This window comes from Lepidochelys kempii, chromosome 2, assembly GCF_965140265.1.
Source record: "Lepidochelys kempii isolate rLepKem1 chromosome 2, rLepKem1.hap2, whole genome shotgun sequence".
Classification (NCBI taxonomy): domain Eukaryota; kingdom Metazoa; phylum Chordata; order Testudines; family Cheloniidae; genus Lepidochelys; species Lepidochelys kempii.
The window spans coordinates 116538499-116557871 of NC_133257.1; the positions used below are offsets into that span (position 1 = coordinate 116538499).

Below are 19373 nucleotides of genomic sequence, written 5' to 3' on the forward strand. Positions count from 1 at the left end.
AACTTGAGACCATTACTCCTTGTTCTGTCATCAGCTACCACTGAGAACAGTCTAGATCATACAAACTGGATTCTAAATTAACTGTAGCCACATAGGAACAACCAAAAAAAAAAAAAAAAGGCTGTTGTCACTGTGGATAGCTCAATGAAAATAACTGAATGTGCAGTGTTGGCCCAAAAGCAAACTCACACAAAGTTAGGTTGTATTAAGAAAGGGTTGGAGAATACTAAAAATAAAATGTCATTTTATAAATAGATGGTGTGCCTTTCTTTCCTTGAATATGCTGTGCAGCTTTAGTTATCCAAGCTCGAAAAAAAAGAAGCAGAAATAGAAAAGATGGGGAGTGAAAATTCATGGAGCCATGGAAAGACATGCATATGAGGAGAAATTTTAAAAGATTACGACAATTTAGTTTAGAGAGCAGATAAGAGGGGATGTGATGACAATGAAAAACAGTAAATGGTGTAGAGAAGGTAAATTGTGTTTCTAGTTCTCTTTTTTTGTGATTTGCGAATAAGGGGGCACCCGGTAAAATGAAGACAACCCATTTAAAACTGATGAAAGGAATCCTTTTTTATATAACACATAATTGACTTGTTGATCATGTTACCACAAAATATTTATTAAAAGTCCTTTCTAGGGTGAAATTCTCTGCAGGAGACTGATCTTCCTTCCTAGGGGTCCTGTAGGAAATAGAATATGATTATATAATTAAAGACCTGATCTTAATGCTTTTGCATATGGAGACCAAATTAAAATGGTCTGTGCTACCTTAATGCTGGCATTTCTGAACTTTAGAGTACTTTGCTTTGCAGTAATAATTTTCTTTCCATGTAGATGGATTTTTTTGTATCGAATTCATTTCACAATGTACAATCATACACAATCTGCTCCATGCATATTTGTGATAACTTGTGAATTATAATTAACATTCTTAATATTTCTCATCATACAGTTTATGTAATAGGTTTGTTTTCTATGTCTGATAAATTGTATAGCTCCAGTGGTATGTTTCATAAGTTTTATGAAAAGCATGTCAATCCATTTTTTAAGGACAGTCTCCCACCCTCTCCTTTAATTCATGCTTGCCATTTTCCCAGCTATGTGCTACATGATGGGACTGCACAAAATACTGCATGAGAGAAGATGTGTATTGAACATAATTTGGCTTATCTCAAATGTTATTGAAGGCTCATCAATACTAATGATTGTGAATGTAAGATAGGAAGGAGGGTAGTCCATCATAATATTGCTTATTGGTCATACCTGTTTGGAAGCTGAGGTGAAGCAGATACCATAATGCTTTTGGAAGATGGTGTAAAGGGTGTACTACTTGTACATGGTGGCTGTGGAGAGAAAGAGGGTTCCTTTTGAGATAAACAAAGGAACCTGTTTTTCCTATATAGCGAAAATACCCATGCTATCAGACAGACCTCCTGGGTCTTGAGACAGACACCTTGTTGGAACACTGAAGGACAAGCTTGTGGCAGCTTGCTGTACCAAAGTAGGGTGTACCTTTATGTAGGGTGTTCATCATGCTTAACAAGAATTCCTTGCAAGTTAGCTTTGTGCCTAGCTAGCTCCATTTTGCAGAATGGTGTTTGCTTACTGTTTGTCTGGTTTGACTTTTCTCTTTGTCTAACATGCAAAATAAGTATTGCTTTTATTTTAAGGTAACAGTTGACACTGCCCTGTCAGTTTTGTGAAGGTATTCACCGTTGTGGTTCCTCTTTATGAAGGAAGCTGTAGTGTGATAATGCCTTGAGCACTTGGTCACAAACAAGGAAATTGTGAGTCTTCTCATCAAAGCTGCTGTGAGAAAGCTAGCCAGCATCAGCTTTGGGAGAGTCAGACAACCGGTGGAGTGCACTGCTAGACTTTGTTACAATTGTTGGTAATATAGTTGTACTTCTGAGCCTAAGTCCTGATCCAAATGGAATCTTTCTACTGACTTTGACGGTGGAGGTGGGCTTTGGATCAGGCTCCTACTTTGGTGGATAAAGCCAAGAAATCCTTTTATAACCAGTACTGAGTTTCCAAATCCAGGATCTGAATACATACTTCCACTTCAGGACAGAGGAAAATGTCACAAAAAATTGACATTTTACTCCTCAGCTTTCAGCACAGCAGCTGAGTTGGACTCTTTGATAGTGATAGGGTAAGCAATCCGATACAGTAGGTCTTTCAGTTAACAAGGAGACCTTCTATACAACAAAGGCAGGTACAAAAACATGGTAAAATATGTCAATTAATTAAAAATAAACCACCAGCAACAACACAAAAAATACTTTCCATGCTATGTAAGTAATACCATAAATATTTAAGCTGATTAAAATTTGATAAACTATTAACTTCCCCCACTTCTTTGATAGGAAGGCTGTGGAATGAGATAAAACAGTGTCATGCTGGGGAGGACAAACATAACAGCATCCAATAAACTTTTTATACATGTATTTTGTTAAGACGGGTTCCCATTTCCTTTGAGACTTTGTTTATTAATGAGTTGACTCATCCAGAGTCAAACAGCTTGTTTCCACACTAGTGAGATGGATTTTCACTTCTGCCAAGTAGAGTCGGAGGCAGAGATAACAGCCAGCAACAACAATAGTCTTCCTCGGTCCATTTGCCAAGAACAATTGGCAGAAAGGACTTGGGGAATAACTTCTCACCAGTGCACTGAAAGGCTCTGAAGTTCTGGAAGCACAGGGTTGCTCTTTGCTTGCCACAGATAAACCACAGGATACAGCAAAGAGCGAAGCTCATGCTAAAAATTTTACCTGACTTAGTGCGAGCTCAGTAAACAGTCTGCAAACACAAGGTGCCGTGTTCACAGGTTCATTCAAGTCAGGATTTAATAGGCTAATACAGTAGATTATTTTCACTGAATAAATCAAATTTAGGTCAAGTGGCTCTTACTTTTTTTTTTTTTTTTTTTTAAAAAGATGGTTTGGTCTTGTGGTATATTGTTCCCAGAAACTCGGAATAAAAATGCATCTTTGTATTGGTTAAGGTTAATTTAAAAAATATAAATATATGGAATGGTTTTGTTTTAAAAGTGTGGCAGCCATATGGCATCTACAGGATTCTGCATTATGAAAATAGAGAAATCCTGTTGTAATACCTTGAATTTGCCATTTTGGAACGGCTTCTCTAAGGGTCTCACTCTGCAAAGTCGAGCACCCATTTAAATCAACAGTTAGTTGTGTTCAAAGTTCTTGGCTTTCTTGTGCACTTTAAATAAAGGAAAATCAAGGCAAATGCTCTTCTCACCTATGGTATTATAGTCAGTGTTCTAAAATGACGACATTGCCACACAATTTTTCTGAAAGCAAATCCTACTGCAAGCTAATGAAGAAATCCATATTTTACAAATATGGTAGAATCCCAGAGTCCTAGGCAATTATAGCTGTTCTGTTATAATTTGTGTGGCTTCATGCAGCAAGCAGGCTTCATATTAAATAGGATTTAGAACCTAATTTAAAAACAGGATAGAGTTCACGTGACACTCCCAAAATTTGACGGTTAATGAAAATATCCAATAATTTTAATTTAACAACATGTGGCAAAGCTGCCTGCTGTCCCTTCTTTTTCACACTGCTTTAATAGATACTTTGCCCCAAAATATTCAAAATACACCAAATATCAGGAGCATAGGAGTGGAAACAAATTATCATAAAATAAGCCTATTGCTGATGACCTATTGAAAACTTGCTTTAAGAGAGGGGAGATTTAGCTTAAAATGTACCTCATCTGCTTTCTCAAAACCTTCTCCACTTCCCCTCTTTATCATTGTTGACAGCACTACCATCCTCCCTGTTGCTCAGTGTGAGGATTATTTTTTTACTGCTTCCTTTCCTTTGGCCCTCAGCATCTCCAAGAGCCATCATTTCCTTTCCATCACCACACCCAAATCTCTTAATCAGCCCCTCATTATACATACCCCCTTGACTAATACAGCATTCTCCTTGCTGTTTTCTCAAATGTGCGCGCACACGCTACTCCCTGAAAGCAGCCTTAAAGTCAAGTTCTTTGCCCATCCTTTTGATCATGTCATTCTCCTGTTTTGAATCCCTCTGCTGATTCCCCTTCCACTATAACATCCAGTTTAAGCTTCTCGCCACCATCTTCATAGATTACGTAACTCTCTCCCTCTTTAGTTATCCTCCCTTGTCAAGCATTGCATTATTCCCTGGCCTTCTGCTCCAGGGTTCTCGTGTTTGTATGCATAAAAGAACAGAATTAAAAGTTGCTTTTTGAACATTTGATTTTAAGACATCAGGAACTTTAGAGTTATATGTTAATGCAGTATTAAAATCTGATGTTTTCCTGTTTTTAGGAAAGAAACAAATAAAAAGAAATTGGAAAGGTGGGTTGAAAGGTGCTCAGAACCATTGTACCAGGGTTGTACAGGAGATGAAATAGCTGTTGTATTCTGGTGCACATCACAGTGTACAGTGGCAAGACAGAGATGACTTCTTGTGACTCACCAATATCTTAACTCTTGACCCACTAAGACATCTGCACTTCTGTACTGGGTAACCCACATGATCTTTCGCATTTGTCCTTCCTCAGCCCATTGTATCATATTGTCTTGTTACTCCCACTTGTCCCATCACATCTACAATTAGATTATCAGCTCTTACAGGAAGAGACCGCTTCTTTTCCATCTCTATTTAAGGTGCCTAGCATGTGCTTGGGTGCTCTATAAATAAATAATAATGGCCAGTGAAGCCCCAGGGAAAGAGATTTAAAACAAAACAAAAAAAGCCACATTCTAGAGCACTTCCAGTAGATCACAAGGCAATACATCAAATGGACAAAATCTTTTTATTATTATTGCAGCCATTCCTGGCACTGTGAATCAACAAGTTCTGAAACTGTGGGTGAAATTCTCACCCCTGCTGAAGCCCCTATATTTTGGTAAATAGACCAAAGAGGCACAGCACAGAATCTCACCCCAGGTATTTCTAAGAGGTATTTCTAACATCTAAGCACTAACAATGCTCATCTGTTTGATATTTGGAGCCTGACCCTGTAATAAGAGGCTATAAAGGAACTGGTGAGGCAGGACACCTTTGGTCCAACTGTGGAGTTTTCTCTTATACAAAAATAAGAGTTGGTAAAAGTGCCTCTATATTACAGTGATGGGCATTTCAAAGATATGTAGAATAATTTTTTTAGAATTGCAATAAGGTCTATTAAACCATCATCCTTGCCTCCTCCTCACATACTCTCCTGACCACTTTCTGAAGAGAAAGTTTGGGAAAGCATACTGAAGGCCCTTTCCCCAATGGAACAGGAACTATGGAAGACAGCAGTGGTACATGGAACTGCTTCAGCTGTCTGGTAGAATTTACAAGCATCTCCCTGTGTCTCCAGACTTGTTGTCACAGCAACAGGGCAGGATCCTTCATCTGGATCCTCAGTTTCTTCATAGCCCGGCCCCCCAGCTATCCTATCAGACTCTGGCTGATATTGATCAATCCTGTTCCTTGTCAGTCCATGATGTTTAATTCAAGGAGGCTGCCCACAAGAAAGCATTATTATATGAAACGAGCTAGATTTGTGTCTTGGATGCAGGGAAGATCTGATTCTCCAATCTCTGCTTTTATTCCCTCTGTATTTAGAGTATTTAATGTTTTAAAAGTCTGAATGTTTAAGAGTTTATTTGGAGACTGTTTCCATTTACCATGTCTTGATTGATGGTAGATCACTGTTGAAAAGTGCATGATTCAATTAAAAGGTTTATGAAGGGGTTGTCCAATCTGTATCCCTCATTGATGGATCTTGTCGTCCATGGGATCTCAGTTTAGTTTTCTCCATCTTTATGAAACCACCCTTAGAACCCTTGGTGGAGTGTTCCTTATTTTATTTATCTATTAAGATGGTATTTATTATTGCTACATCAGCCAGAAGGGTGAACAAGTTACAGGCTGTGTTGAGATGGATCTGCCCTTTACTATTTTTCATAAAGACAAGGTGGTTCTTAGACCTGATCTCAGGTTTCTACCAAAAATAGTATCAGAATTTCACAACAATCAAACTTAATTTACTGTTCCCAAGCCCTCCCCTACCAAGCTGCTCCCTAACAAAGGGGAATCAATATTTCATACTTTAGCTACTAAATGGGTTCTGGCACATTATTTAAATGGAACTAAGAGTTTTAGAAAGTCATCTAGGTTATTTGTCTCTTATGCTAAGAATCACATGGGTAATACTGGATGTATTCACACTATTTCCAGATGCATTAAACTGTTATACCAATAAAATAAAAACCAGCAGGATCTTATTAAACGGGAAAAGGCAAAATGCCACATTTATTGTGAATACAGAAAGAATCATAGTAAGCAGGTAGTTATAGCTATAACATTCCATTCAATCTCATATTTATTCACACACACACACACACACATTCTGCAAGGTTGTTATCATAGTTACCAGCCTTAGAGTTGCTCATGCCAAGCCACTGGCCAGGTGGCCTGGACATGAGGAGGGAGCAGGGCCTTCTCAGATGCACATCTGATGCTCCTGGAAGTTGGTTTGCAGAATCAGACCCCAAAGTTCTCACTTTCTAGAGTCCATGTTTATAGGAATTTCTTCCTATGCCAGTCTGTGGGAATTGCTTCATCATGCTATTGCTGAATCAATCAGGAGATGGCACATTCCTGATGGCTCCGTGCTGCCAGATGTTATCTTGTTCTTTGGTTCTCCCATCCTTGAGGCTGTTGGGTGGATTCCAGTCTGCCCTCTGGGGGTCCTCTGGTTGTTTCCACTTGACACCTTCTTCAGCCAATGCACACTGGATTCTTAGGCTGGCACCTTCCTGATCATTCAGTTATTATCCACACCAAGCATCCATCCACATACATCCTCTATCTCTATTTTAACCACAATTGTTAACAAAGTGAGATGAATACAACAAAAGGGCGGGGAGTCTCTGGGTGCTGTTTCTGTTGTTACAGAGTATTGCTTTGAGTCTCTCTCTGTGTGAGTAGTTGTTACAAAGAATTGCTTTGAAAACAGACTCTGTCTTAGAATGTACTAACACAATTAGCAGCTTGCAAGTTTCACACAGAGAGGGAGAGAAACAGTACCAAAAACCAAGAGACCTCTTAATTAGTAATGCCCTGGAATTTAAACTATGGGGAATCAAACTCATTTGTGATTTTAAAACAGAACTTCTTTAATATGATCCAACAAAACAATATTTCACTGAATGTTCTAAGAGAGATGCAGTTCATGTGCTTGCTCTTGTAAAGTATTCTACTAGAGCAGTGGCAGCATCTCTTGCTTGCCTTAAATATGTTCCTAGTGGGGAAATCTGTAAGACTGCTACTTGGAAGTCAGTCCATACCTTTACCATACTAAACATTATGTTTCGGATTTTTCTTCAAAAGTGGATGCCAAAGGTGGTAGAACGGTGCCTCAATCATTATTTGATGGGGGCTCCATTGCTTCCTCCTGAGTTTTCAGCACTGTTTGCTAAACTACAGATAAGTGGGAACATGCAGAGCCACTCAAAGAAGAAATAAAGGTTACTTGTAAGTGGAGTTCAGGATGACTCTTCCCACTCACCTTACCCACTTTCTCCGAGTCCTACCTTGGTTCTCCGGGTTAGTGGAGGTAGGAACTTGTGGTAGAGAACACATGACCCCCTTATATAACCTCCCTCTCAGACTGTTCAAGGACATTTGAGGGGAAGGATAGGAGGGGGTGCACTTGCCCTAATGGTCACTATTTGAAGAATGTTCTACCATTAGACACCATCTGGCAGTGCATAACCCATAACTGAATATGCAGAGTCATCTTGAAGAACTCCAGTTACAAGTAACTTGTTTTTAAAGGTTGTCTCTCTTGAGTTGGCTCTTCCTTTTCTTTCTCTCTATCTTTCTAAAGGACATGATTGAACTATATGGGATTCCCCAGGTGAAATTTCGAGAGATGGAGGATGTTTCCCATAATAACCCATCAGGTTTGTCTGAGAAGGAGTCAAACCATTTTCACGTGTTTCTATTCACCCCTGTTATCTCTTGGTGGAAGCACAGGAGAATTTAGTGATCCACAGTTCACCCAGCAGGAAGAATAGGGATGTGCTTCCTCTGTCTATGGCTCAGAAGTGGCCATCCATCAGAGCAATAAGGGCTTGTTGTGTACCATGCTCTGGCTTGAAACCTCTCTGTGAGGAATGCAGGAGACTGGCTTCTGACAGATGGCACTGTAAACCATTGAGCTGTGAAGGACCTCAGTGCTTTTCACACTGCTGATCTGAATGAATGACTGAGTTAGGGTTGGTTTCTTCTGCCTGATCAGCATTCCATTTCCTGGCAGAGGGAGAGGACTGTAGATCAGACAATCACAGTAAGGGAACAGCTTATGCTTTGTCTACATTAGGCACAGTAATCCCAGTACAGTTTGCCCTAAGGGTATGTCTATACTGCAGCTGGGAGCAAGCCTCCCAGCCCAGGCAGACAGACTCACTCTAGAGGGGCTTGAGCTAGTGCACTAAAAATAGCAGTGTGGACATTGCTGCACCAATGAAGGCTTGGACTGGCCACCCAAGCTCGGACCCAAAGGGTTGGGTGGGTCTGAGCTTCTGACAGTGCAGCAGTGTCCATGCTGCTATTTTTAGCACACTAGCTCGAGCCCCCCCTACTGTGACTCTGTCTACCCCCAGGCAGGGAGGCTCACTGGTTCCTCTATGGGCCTGATCAAACTCCCATTAAAGTCAATAGAAGTCATCTCATTGACTTCAACAGGCATTAGGTTAGTCCTTCAATGCACTTTCTCCAAATACAGCAAAAAGTTGGTCGTGCTTTATGTGAACATAAGAATGGCCATTCCTCAGTCAGACCAAAGGTCCTTCCAGCCCAGTATCCTGTCTACCGACAGTGGCCAATGCCAGGTGCCCCAGAGAGAGTGAACCTAACAGGTAATGATCTAATGATCTCTCTCCTGCCATCCATCTCCATCTTCTGACAAACAGAGGCTAGGGACACCATTCTTTACCCATCCTGGCTAATAGCCATTCATGGACTTAACCTCCATGAATTTATCCAGTTCTGTTTTAAACCCTGTTATAGTCCTAGCCTTCACAACCTCCCCAGGCAAGGAGTTCCACAGGTTGACCGTGCGCTGAGTGGAGAAGAACTTCCTTTTATTTGTTTTAAACCTGCTGCCTATTAATTTCATTTGGTGGCCCCTAGTTCTTATATTATGGGAACAAGTAAATAACTTTTCCTTATTCACTTTCTCCAAACCACTCATGATTTTATATACCTCTATCATATCCCCCCTTAGTCTCCTCTTTTCCAAGCTGAAAAGTCCTAGCCTCTTTTTAATCTCCCCTCATATGGGACCCGTTCCAAACCCCTAATCATTTTAGTTGCCCTTTTCTGAACCTTTTCTAATGCCAGTATATCTTTTTTTGAGATGAGGGGACCACATCTGTACACAGTATTCAAGATGTGGGCGTACCATGGATTTATATAAGGGCAATAAGATATTCTCTGTCTTATTCTCTATCCCTTTTTTAATGATTCCTAACATCCCATTTGCTTTTTTGACTGCCATTGCACATATGAAACATATAACATCTATAAAACATATAACAATCTTACACGTCTGTTACTTAATTTTCAATAAACATTTTTAGATTTTAAGGTCAGAAGGGACCATCGTGATCATCTCCTGCACATTGCAGGCCACAGAACCTCAAACTCCCACTCCTGTAATAGACCCCTAACCTCTGGCTGAGTTACTGAAGTTCTCAGATCAGGGTTTAAAGACTTCAGGTAACAGAGAATTCACCATTTACACTAGTTTAAACCTGCGAGTGACCCATGCTGCCGAGGAAGGAGAAAAAACCGCAGTGTCTCTGCCAATCCGACCTGGGGAAAAATTCCTTCCCCACCCCAAATATGGTGATTAGTTAGACCAGAGATCGGCAACCTTTGACACGCGGCCTGTCAGGGAAATCTGCTGGCAGGCTGGGCTGGTCTGTTTACCTGCAGTGTCCTCCTGTTCGGCCGATCGCAGCTCCCACTGGCCGCGGTTTGCCGTTCCAATGGGGGCTATGGGAAGTAGTGCAGGCTGCGGGATGTGCCGCAGCCCCCATTGGTTTGGAATGGTGAACCGTGGCCAGCTGGAGATCGGCCAAACCTGCTGGAGCTGAACTTTGTGGATCAGACCCTAATTCTGGTACTCCATGGTAGTGCTTGTTGACATTGTCCTAGGTCATCTACTACAATCAGATGGTGATTGTATGACGGCTTGGGAGAGTGACTCGCTATGATATAACTAACAACCGTACTATCCAGGAACAATACTTCCTTATCCTGGTTTGTGTATCAACAAACATAGGTGGAGCTGAGATCCAAACCAGCTGTCACTGTGACAACAGATGTTTTATGTGAGAGGGGAAAAGGCAATTAAATTACTAAGTCCTTGAAGCAAGATTTACACTTTTTTTTTAGTTTGTGGAATTATCCTCTGAGAATCCTCCATTCCAGTATACTTTGTAACTGGATTTACCTGTGATATTTGATAGATTCCTTTTAAAGTTTGATATGCCTTGAATGACATTCTTCTAATATTGCTTAGCATTGCCACAAACATATTTTCATATCATTTTATGATAATGCATACAACTGTGTCTTATATGGTGGGCAGTTTACAAAGTTTATTTTTAACATTCATACTCTTTAGTATATTAAAAAAAGCTTTGCACAAGTATTGTAATATATAATAGGCAAGGTATTTAGCTGATTTTCTCCTGCCCATTAGGCAGGTTTCAATGGAGTTCTGTGGTGGGTGTGGCCTCACCCTAGCCTACTGCATGCTGGAGCTTTTTTTTTTAATGGTGAAGTAGATTTGAAGCATGTAGCAACCGCCAACTATAATTCCTCAATACTTAGAGATTTTTATTCTCAATCTTCCCTGTGTCTTACATTACCTGAAACTGCATTTTTAATAATACCCCATTTCCCCAATGTTTTTACTAAATAACATAATGTAGTTTTTGTTAACTTAGGATGTTGAATTTCTCAAAAAGCTTTTTCCCTTCTTTGTCAAAGCTCTTATATACCCATACAAGGTGATCAATTGTTTCTTCCACCTGGAAGAGCGCACATAGTCCATCTTTTTAAACCACAATGGTTAGCAAGCACTCTAAACAAAAGTATTTCATTAGTTCTGTGCAGGCCCTGAAGTATGTCATTATCCTCAACTCTAGGACACAATTCAAAACATCTTCTTCCACTTTTTTTCATTAATCCAGTGTTTTTTGCCATTCCTCTGTTACATTTTTTCTATACTAGGCTTTTGAATTCCTTCTATCTACTGAGAGACACTTTTTTTATTGCCATAAGACCTGACATTGAATCCAAAAACATGACCACCACTGCTGGGCATACATCCAATTTAATTCTAGCATTATTGCTGCTAATTTGGCTGTCATGAGAGTAATTTAATTGAACATTCTTCAGATATACTAATTCTCAAATATGGCTTACAATATATGGTCCCCACTCTTCCTGTTTTTTCTTGTTTGGATCCATTTTTATATAGTTGACAAAACAGAATCCACTTTTCATCTATAAATCTTTTCTTAAACTTACTGTCTTTTTTTTTTTGCCTTAAGTTTATAAAATAAATCTACATCCATGTTTGGACATGCAACTTTCTATCTATAACTAATTTTGCCATGACCAAAAGTTTTGACTTCATTCAGCTTTTCCTTGTCTTTCAACTTCTGCATCCACCTTTAGTAGTGTGTAGAGTTCTAACATTGTGTGCTATGGTTTGCCTATCGAATTCCCAACAATCCTCATATTTTTGTTTGATACTTTAACCATTGCAGTTCCCATTAACTTTGTCCCAGAAAGTTAGGCCCAGTATCCAGAGGCAGATTAGGGGTTTGTGGGGCCCTGGACTAGAGAAAGTGAGGGCCTCTCCCAACCCCTTTCGCCTGCATTACCTTCCCCGCCCCCCCCCCCCACTCCAGAAAAATGGGTTCAGTGGCTAATCCACCACTGCCAGTATCATCCATAATGTAACTGGCATTTCACCAGAAGGTATGTGTAGCTGCTTATAGCTGTTGTAATAAATACACTGCATGCAATTCATAGTGCCTGGGCTTGTATTAAGTTCTAATTTTGATGCTGACCCAAAAGCTTGGTAGCCATAGTCAATGTAACTGTTCTGATTAATTTCAGGTTTCAGAGTAGCAGCGGTGTTAGTCTCTAAGGTGCCACAAGTACTCTTTTTCTTTTTGCAAATACAGACTAACAAATTTATTTGCATCCGATGAAGTGATCTGTAGCTCACGAAAGCTTATGCTGAAATAAATTTGTTAGTCTCTAAGGTGCCACAAGTACTCCTTTTCTTTTGTTCTGATTAAGGCTCTGTATACCATCAGCAGTGTTTTCTTATCTGCCTTCCACTTAGTCTCAGCAAGACTTAAGCAGGTTAATCCTCCTGTACATTTATCTTTAACATATTTATATGATCTTTCCAAAGTAATTTAATATCTAATATTACCCCTAAGAATTTAAACCTTGTAACTATATCTGTTTGTTCTCCATATAGATACAGTTTATATTCCTTTGCAACTTTCCTTTTTGTAAAGAAAGCTCAATCCTTTGGTTTTATCAACAAAGAACTAGAAACCCCATGCATCTCCCCAATCAGAGGTCTCTTGTAATGCTTTGCTGATTCTCTTTTTCTGCTATCTCCGCATTCCCGCTCCGAATCCACAGAGCAAAGTCATCTACGAATAGTGACACCTGCCCTGGCGCTTTTTCATTTTTGGAGATCGTTTATCATAATATTAATAAGTCAGGCTGCTGATACTTCCATGCAGTAGACCATTTTTAACATTTGACATAATTTTCGCAACTCTCATATGCCTGGTCCTTTTACTCAAAAATTCTCTAATCCACCCATGCATTCTTCTCCTTATCCCTAGTGCACCTACTTTGAACAACAAGCCTCTCCTCCATAGCGTGTCATGCACCTTTTCATAGGTAGAAAGACGGCTAACTTGAAACCTTTGTGCCTCATACAAAAAAAGTATTTCCATTTCTAACTTAATGTGATAAGGGGTGCATCTTCCTCTCCTAAAACCACTCTACACCTTATCTATACTACCATTGTTTTCCACATAGGCAACCAATCTGTCATTCACCATTCTCTCCGTACTTTTACCCAGACCAGACGTAAGAGCAATTGGTCCATAGTTTCCTGGATTTCGTATTGGAATTACTACTACATGTTTTGTGACAGGGCAAGGCCAGATGGCTATAGAAAAGTAGTGGGAGATAGATAGATATATTAGCTCCAGGCTAAACAAATCCCTGGTACCAGGATAAGTTAAATGGCAGCTGCTCCAGGTCAATTAAGACACCTGGGGCCAATTAAGAACTTTCCAGAAGGCAGGGAGAATGCTAGGTTGATTGGGACACCTGAAGCCAATCAGGGACTGGCTGAAACTAGTTAAAAGCATCCCAGTTAATCAGGTGGGTGCAGATGTCAGGAGCTGTGGGAGGAAGTTGTGCTGTTGGAGAGACGGAGCAGTATACACCATATCAAGCACAAGGAAGGAGGCCCTGAGGTAAGGGTGAAGTGGAGCCTGAGGAAGTGGGGGCTGCTGTGGGGAAGTAGCTCAGGGAATTGTACGTCTCATTTTTCTAAAAGGTCAGCTACCATAGCTGATACTATTAGGGTCCCAGGGCTGGAGCCCGGAGTAGAGGACGGGCCCGGGCTTCCCCTTTTGCCCTGCAAACCCCCAACCCTCCCCCCCCCCCCCGATTAATCACTGAGACTGGGAGACAACAGAGACCGTGCAAGGGAGGATAGCTTCTCCTCACCTCCCTCACTGGCTTATGATGAAAATGGCTCAGTAGACTGTGACCCTTGTCTCTAAAGAGAGAAGAGTTATGTGGAGGGTCACAGTGAGCCTCTGAGACTAGCAAAATCTACCAGGAAACGCAGGACCCACAGAGACAAGGACAGAGCTTTGTCACAGTTTCTTCCCTACCAGTATCGCTCCTTTTTTCCCTATATAGCATTATAATTCCAAGAGAACCCTCAAACTGCTTCCAGAGAGAGATTTAAACATTGTTACATATATTATCTTTACCTGGAGATGTATTCTTGCTGATATCAATAGCTTTCTAAAATTCCCTCAGCCAAAATCACTCATTTGGTGTAGTAACTTTGTGTTTACCCCCAACTACATAATAGATCATGACTTTCTTCAGTGAATTGTCTTTTAATCTGGTGGAAAACTTCAATGTGATGTTCATCATTACTCGTCCCTCAGAAATTTTCTGCTAAATTTCTGCTCTCTCATTATCAGAATTTCTAACTCTATTGTCAGTCCCAATAAGACCTGGGACGGGACTACTCTTAGTCAGAATTCCCTTCATTCTTCTAATTTGCCTGTATATTTCTGATTTCCTGTTACCTGGGGTAAGTGACTGGTTCCTTGGGACTGGGAATATCCTGAATATTGTTGTGATATTTGATGTAAGGGACCATCTACCACAAAGGCAAGTTTGTCTGGGTGGTAAGATGGACTGGACTGTGAGGGGACTGCCTGTGAGTACATGGTTAGGCTGCTATAGTGCTTGAGGAGTTCACACTTGATACTTGGTTGGAGAAATGGAAATATAGAATTCACAACCAGTCAGGGGTTTGTGCCCTGCTTTTTGATAGTCTGCCCTGAAGTTGGCACTCTCAGTTGTGAGCCACTCCAGACAGCGTGACAAACTCCTAATTAGCTTTCTTAAAAAAATTAGCTTTCTTAAAATCCCAGGTAGGTAATTTTCTATAACCTTCAATCTTACTTTGTCCTTGAAAAATAAGAAGTGTAGGGAAATGATCATTCCCCATTGCTTCTTCCTTATATATTTCCCAGGGGCATTTACTTGCAATATCTGCTGTAATAATTCCCAGATCCAGGAAAAACTGCCATCTGCTGTATTACACTAGTAGGAGTGCCATCATCTAAAACCATTAGATTGTTTTAATTAATTAAGTTTTCTAAGCATGTACCATTTTTATCTGTTGTCTTACTTGCCCACAAATTTATGACGACTGTTTAGGTCACTGCATATAATATATGGTCTTTTATAATTCTTTGCTATTTCTTGTCGCTCCAAGCTTCCTAATTTCCCACACGGGTTATAGATATTATAAATCCTTAAAGATGTATATTTCTCCTTCTGTATTGGGATCTCAACAGCATCATATTGTAAGCTTACTTCTTTGTTCTCTGCTACTATGTAGTTTAATCCTTCCCTTACGGCAGTATAAAACCATCTTCTTCCTACTTTTCGGTCTTGTCTGAAGACAATATATCCTGGAATTTTAAAAGCAAGCTTTTTAACCAACCATGTTTCCTAAATACATATGATATCTGGTTTAGTTTTCATTTCCGGGATATTTTCTTTTAGTTCTTGACGATGTGCTATCCAGCTGTGCGCATTCCAACAAAAGATTTTGATCCCCATACTAGTCATATTTCACCATTAGCCTCATTCAAAATTGCATGAATACAGTCCATTGATAAATTGCTAACATACAAGTATTTTTCTGCTGCCCTTGCTATAATTTTCATTTTTTCTGATTTTTCTGATTTTTGATGTAGTTTATCACCTCTATCATAAATGTACAAAACCTTTCTATTGTATTATAGCCTATTCTTTACACAGTGTTTATCATATTCTTTATAAAATGAGTCTGTCTGCATTTCCCCTTCTATTGTGCTCTTTGTCTCTTCCTTCTCCACCTGATGCTTTGAGAGTCTCCTTATAGCTTCCACATAAGAGATGTTATTTTTGTCTTTTTGTATCTCTTTTTAGTTTGTCATGCAGCAATACTCCCTCTATATGCTAGTCTGTGATTACCACTGCAGTTACTATATATGACCTATGTCCATTCTATACAATTTTCATAGGAATGCTCTCCCCTACATTCACTGCATCTTGTTTCCCCTTTACAACCAGTTGCTACATGCCCATGTCATTGGCACTTAGAACACTTTAGGAGAGGGAGGATATATGGCTTTGTTCTGAGTATCTGAAACCCTAGTGCTTCTTTCTCATTCTGGCAGGTCTACACTTAATATACTGCATTGGCGCAGCTGCACCCGTGTGAGCGTCTCCCATTGGCCTAGTTAATCCACCTCCCTGAGAGGCAGTAGCTATGTCGATGGGAGAAGCCCTCCAGCGATGTAGTTCTACCTCCACGGAAGGTTAGGTTGGTACAACTACATCGCTAAGGGTGTAGATTTTTCACACCTTTGAGCAACATAGTTATATTGATATAAGTCTGTAGTATAGATCTGGCCTCAAGTAGAGTCCCTCTCTTAAATGTAATCAGCACTGCTGCTGATGGCTTGCTTTCTGCTAATTTACTAATTACTAATTTATTTACTACTATCTAACCCTTCTGCCAGGTGGACCCAGCAGCAACCAGGGCCGGGTTCAATATCTAGGGGTTCCTTTCCATCGATACAACACAGAATTGTCTTGAGCCCCAACCCAGTAACCTGGGAAAATTACACACCACCCCAGGCGCCTCTGAGAGGCAATACTTCCCCACTCGCAAGCACAGAGTCTGAGCGTAGAAAAGAAACTTTTAATAAAAGGAGGGAAGTAACTCGGAGTTACGTTGCGAAAACACAATAAACAGGGTTCATAAACATAAACCATGAGTAAAAGACCCACCCATGAGTAGGTTGGGCAGTGCCCTTTCCCGCTCAGGTTCTCAAGTCCAGCAACCCAAAAGTCCCTTTCACATGCCTGACCCTTCTCTGCACCCCACTCACAGTTGCTCTCCTTGGTCAGTGCAGGCCCAGAGTTCAGGGGTGCATCTGCAGAGTTCACCTCCCACCCTGAGTGTGGAGTAAAGAGGCATCTTACTCACTCCGCTGGCTCCTCACTAGCCACCTGATCACTGCTCTCCTCGCACTCCACCACCAGCCACCCAGCTGGCTGCTTGTCGCACCTCTCTGCCGTCACCCTGCTGGCCGCTCATCATGCCTCTTCACTGCCACCCTGCTGGTCACTCATTCACCAGCTGACGGTCAGTCACCTTCTGCCTCTCTGCTGTGACCTCTGCACATCAGTCTCTCAGTGATTTTCAGCTCTTTAGTAGGCTGGGCAGAAACACTGCCCCATCTCAAGTGATTTCAGCTCTCAGTGATTTTTAGCTCTTAGCAGGCAGGGCAGAAACACTGTCCTACCACAACTGGTTTCAGCTCTGATTGAGCAATGAAAATAACAAGAGATTCCTAATGAAGCCTATTTAGCTCTATTCTTTGAATAGTGGGGAAGAACAGGTTAAGCTAGTCTAGAGGGGGCAGAGTTGTGCAGTCTCCTGACCAGGACTTCTGTCCCCACCACTCTTACTTTCACAGGGCTTTGGCAGTCAAACCCCTGGTTCAATGAGGTCCTCTTGACTCTCCCCCCCCCCCCCCCCGACCTCATTTGGAACAGGTTAAGCACAGTCCTGCTTCCCTACATTCCCACAATAATCACAACATTAATAACAGCATTTCACTACCCCTGCATTCAGTACTAACGTGATTTGTGACTCTCACCAGCCAAGTTGATTACAATGAGAAAAACACGGCTCCATCTGCCGAATATCTAAGCAAAGCAGGAGCAAATTGTATTTACATAACTACACCCAGAGTCTCTCCCCCTCCCAGCTAGGTGTCAGGGAACATTCATTCAGAACCTGATTACAACTACTTTACCTTCTACTATGCTTTTGGCAATCTCATTATTGGTCAATTCTAATGGCACTTCATATATTGCTCCTTTCATTTCAAATACTTTGGTAGCTGGCAACTCATTTTAACTTTCCCTAACATTTTAAGGTTTAGCAGTTTGTCCGCTTGCTCTTTGTTCTTATATTCAACTGAAAGATCCCCATCTCGCAGCCTCCTGACTCTTAATATATCACCTGTGCTTTTTTTATCCAGTCAGCTACTTTCACAGGGTTAACATCACCTAATCTTATTTCTTTGGCTGAGGAATCTTAAAGTTATAACATTTTGGTTTATTTCTTTCCTTAGCTTTGCTTTTTTGCTGATATCATCATCTGGTTCTGATTTTTCTCTTTTCTTTTTTCTCCTGCTTTGTATCCGTTCTCCCTTTCTAACAGGCTCTTCTTCAGTTTCCAGAGTGACCTCATTTGGATCAGAAAACCATCTCCCACAAAAAAACCCAAAAAACAAACAAACAAAAAGCCTAACCCTTTTTCAGCCCCGCTCCTTCAGCCCAGTATAGGCGCATCCTGGGGAGCAAAAGCATGTGACCTCAGAGAGCCTTAAAAAATACTATGGAGGACGTAGCGAGTTATAAAATTGTTTACGTGCTGAATGTCTTTCTTAACCTTGCTAGTTGGAGCACTCAGTAAGTAAATATTTAGCATTTATAACTGCTTTTTTTCTTCAAAACCCTTTTTAAATATTAACTAATCAGTCCTGTAAGCTAAGCACTATTATCTGTAGGGGGAACTGAGCCAGAGAGGCTCAAGTGCATTTCTACTCTGTAAAGTGCCCTAGCAGAAATGGCATTGTCGGGTTATGTGTTTATTGCATCTCAGTAAGCTGGGATGACTAACTTTTCTCCAGCATTGACGTCAATGAAGTTATTCCAGATTTACACCAGCGTACTTTGAGAAAATTATTCTGCCTTATGTCCTTCCAGTTGGAGAATGACTATTATTCCTGGGGGGAAAGATGACAGTTTCTGAATCCAGTTTGTTTATTGGAAAATCAGAAGAGTTTTCCTCAGGTGAAGATGCTGAAAAGATTAATTGATACTAATTCTTATTAACAGGTTTCAGAGTAGCAGCCGTGTTAGTCTGTATGCACAAAAAGAAAAGGAGACTAAGGTGCCACAAGTACTCCTTTTCTTAATTCTTATTGGAATTACTTTTTACAACATTGTGGGAAACTAAGCAGTCTATATACACAGCACCAAATTCTGTTCTTTAATTATTCCCACTTTACACCAGGGTAACTCAGCCCAGAATTTGGCCCAGAGTGTGCACCTTGTATTTATTCTACTTTCAGAATTAAATGGCAGAATTTTATTTTTTTGAAGAATGGTGCAGCTTAACCTGTCTCCTCGCCCTTCTGCTCCTACCATTCATCATGTTCTGAGTTATGGGAGCTCCTTGAATCCGTGCACCGTGAGTTTTATTTAACATGGATGCACTGTACAGACATCCACAGAGCACTCATTAAAACTCCCTAAATTCTGTTCCAGCAGGTGCTGAGTACTGTGTAAAGCATGAGACTAGTTCTTCAAAGACTTCTAACAACCTTAAATTAAGTAGATTGCCTCGGCAGCATG

General features: G+C 40.6%; 1 protein-coding gene and 1 long non-coding RNA gene across 2 annotated transcripts in view; one reads left to right on the forward strand and one right to left on the reverse strand.

Annotated features, from left to right (window-relative positions):
* Window positions 1–19373, forward strand: part of LOC140907012 (eukaryotic translation elongation factor 1 epsilon-1-like) — a 157068-nt gene that overhangs the window by 107014 nt on the left and 30681 nt on the right. The gene's annotated exons all lie outside the window — the stretch shown is intronic.
* LOC140907014 (uncharacterized) lies at window positions 603–17377 on the reverse strand. The gene is made up of 3 exons (XR_012157335.1): window positions 16926–17377; window positions 1267–1346; window positions 603–683 (listed from the first exon to the last, which is right to left on the reverse strand). It is a non-coding gene; the product is annotated as an uncharacterized lncRNA (long non-coding RNA).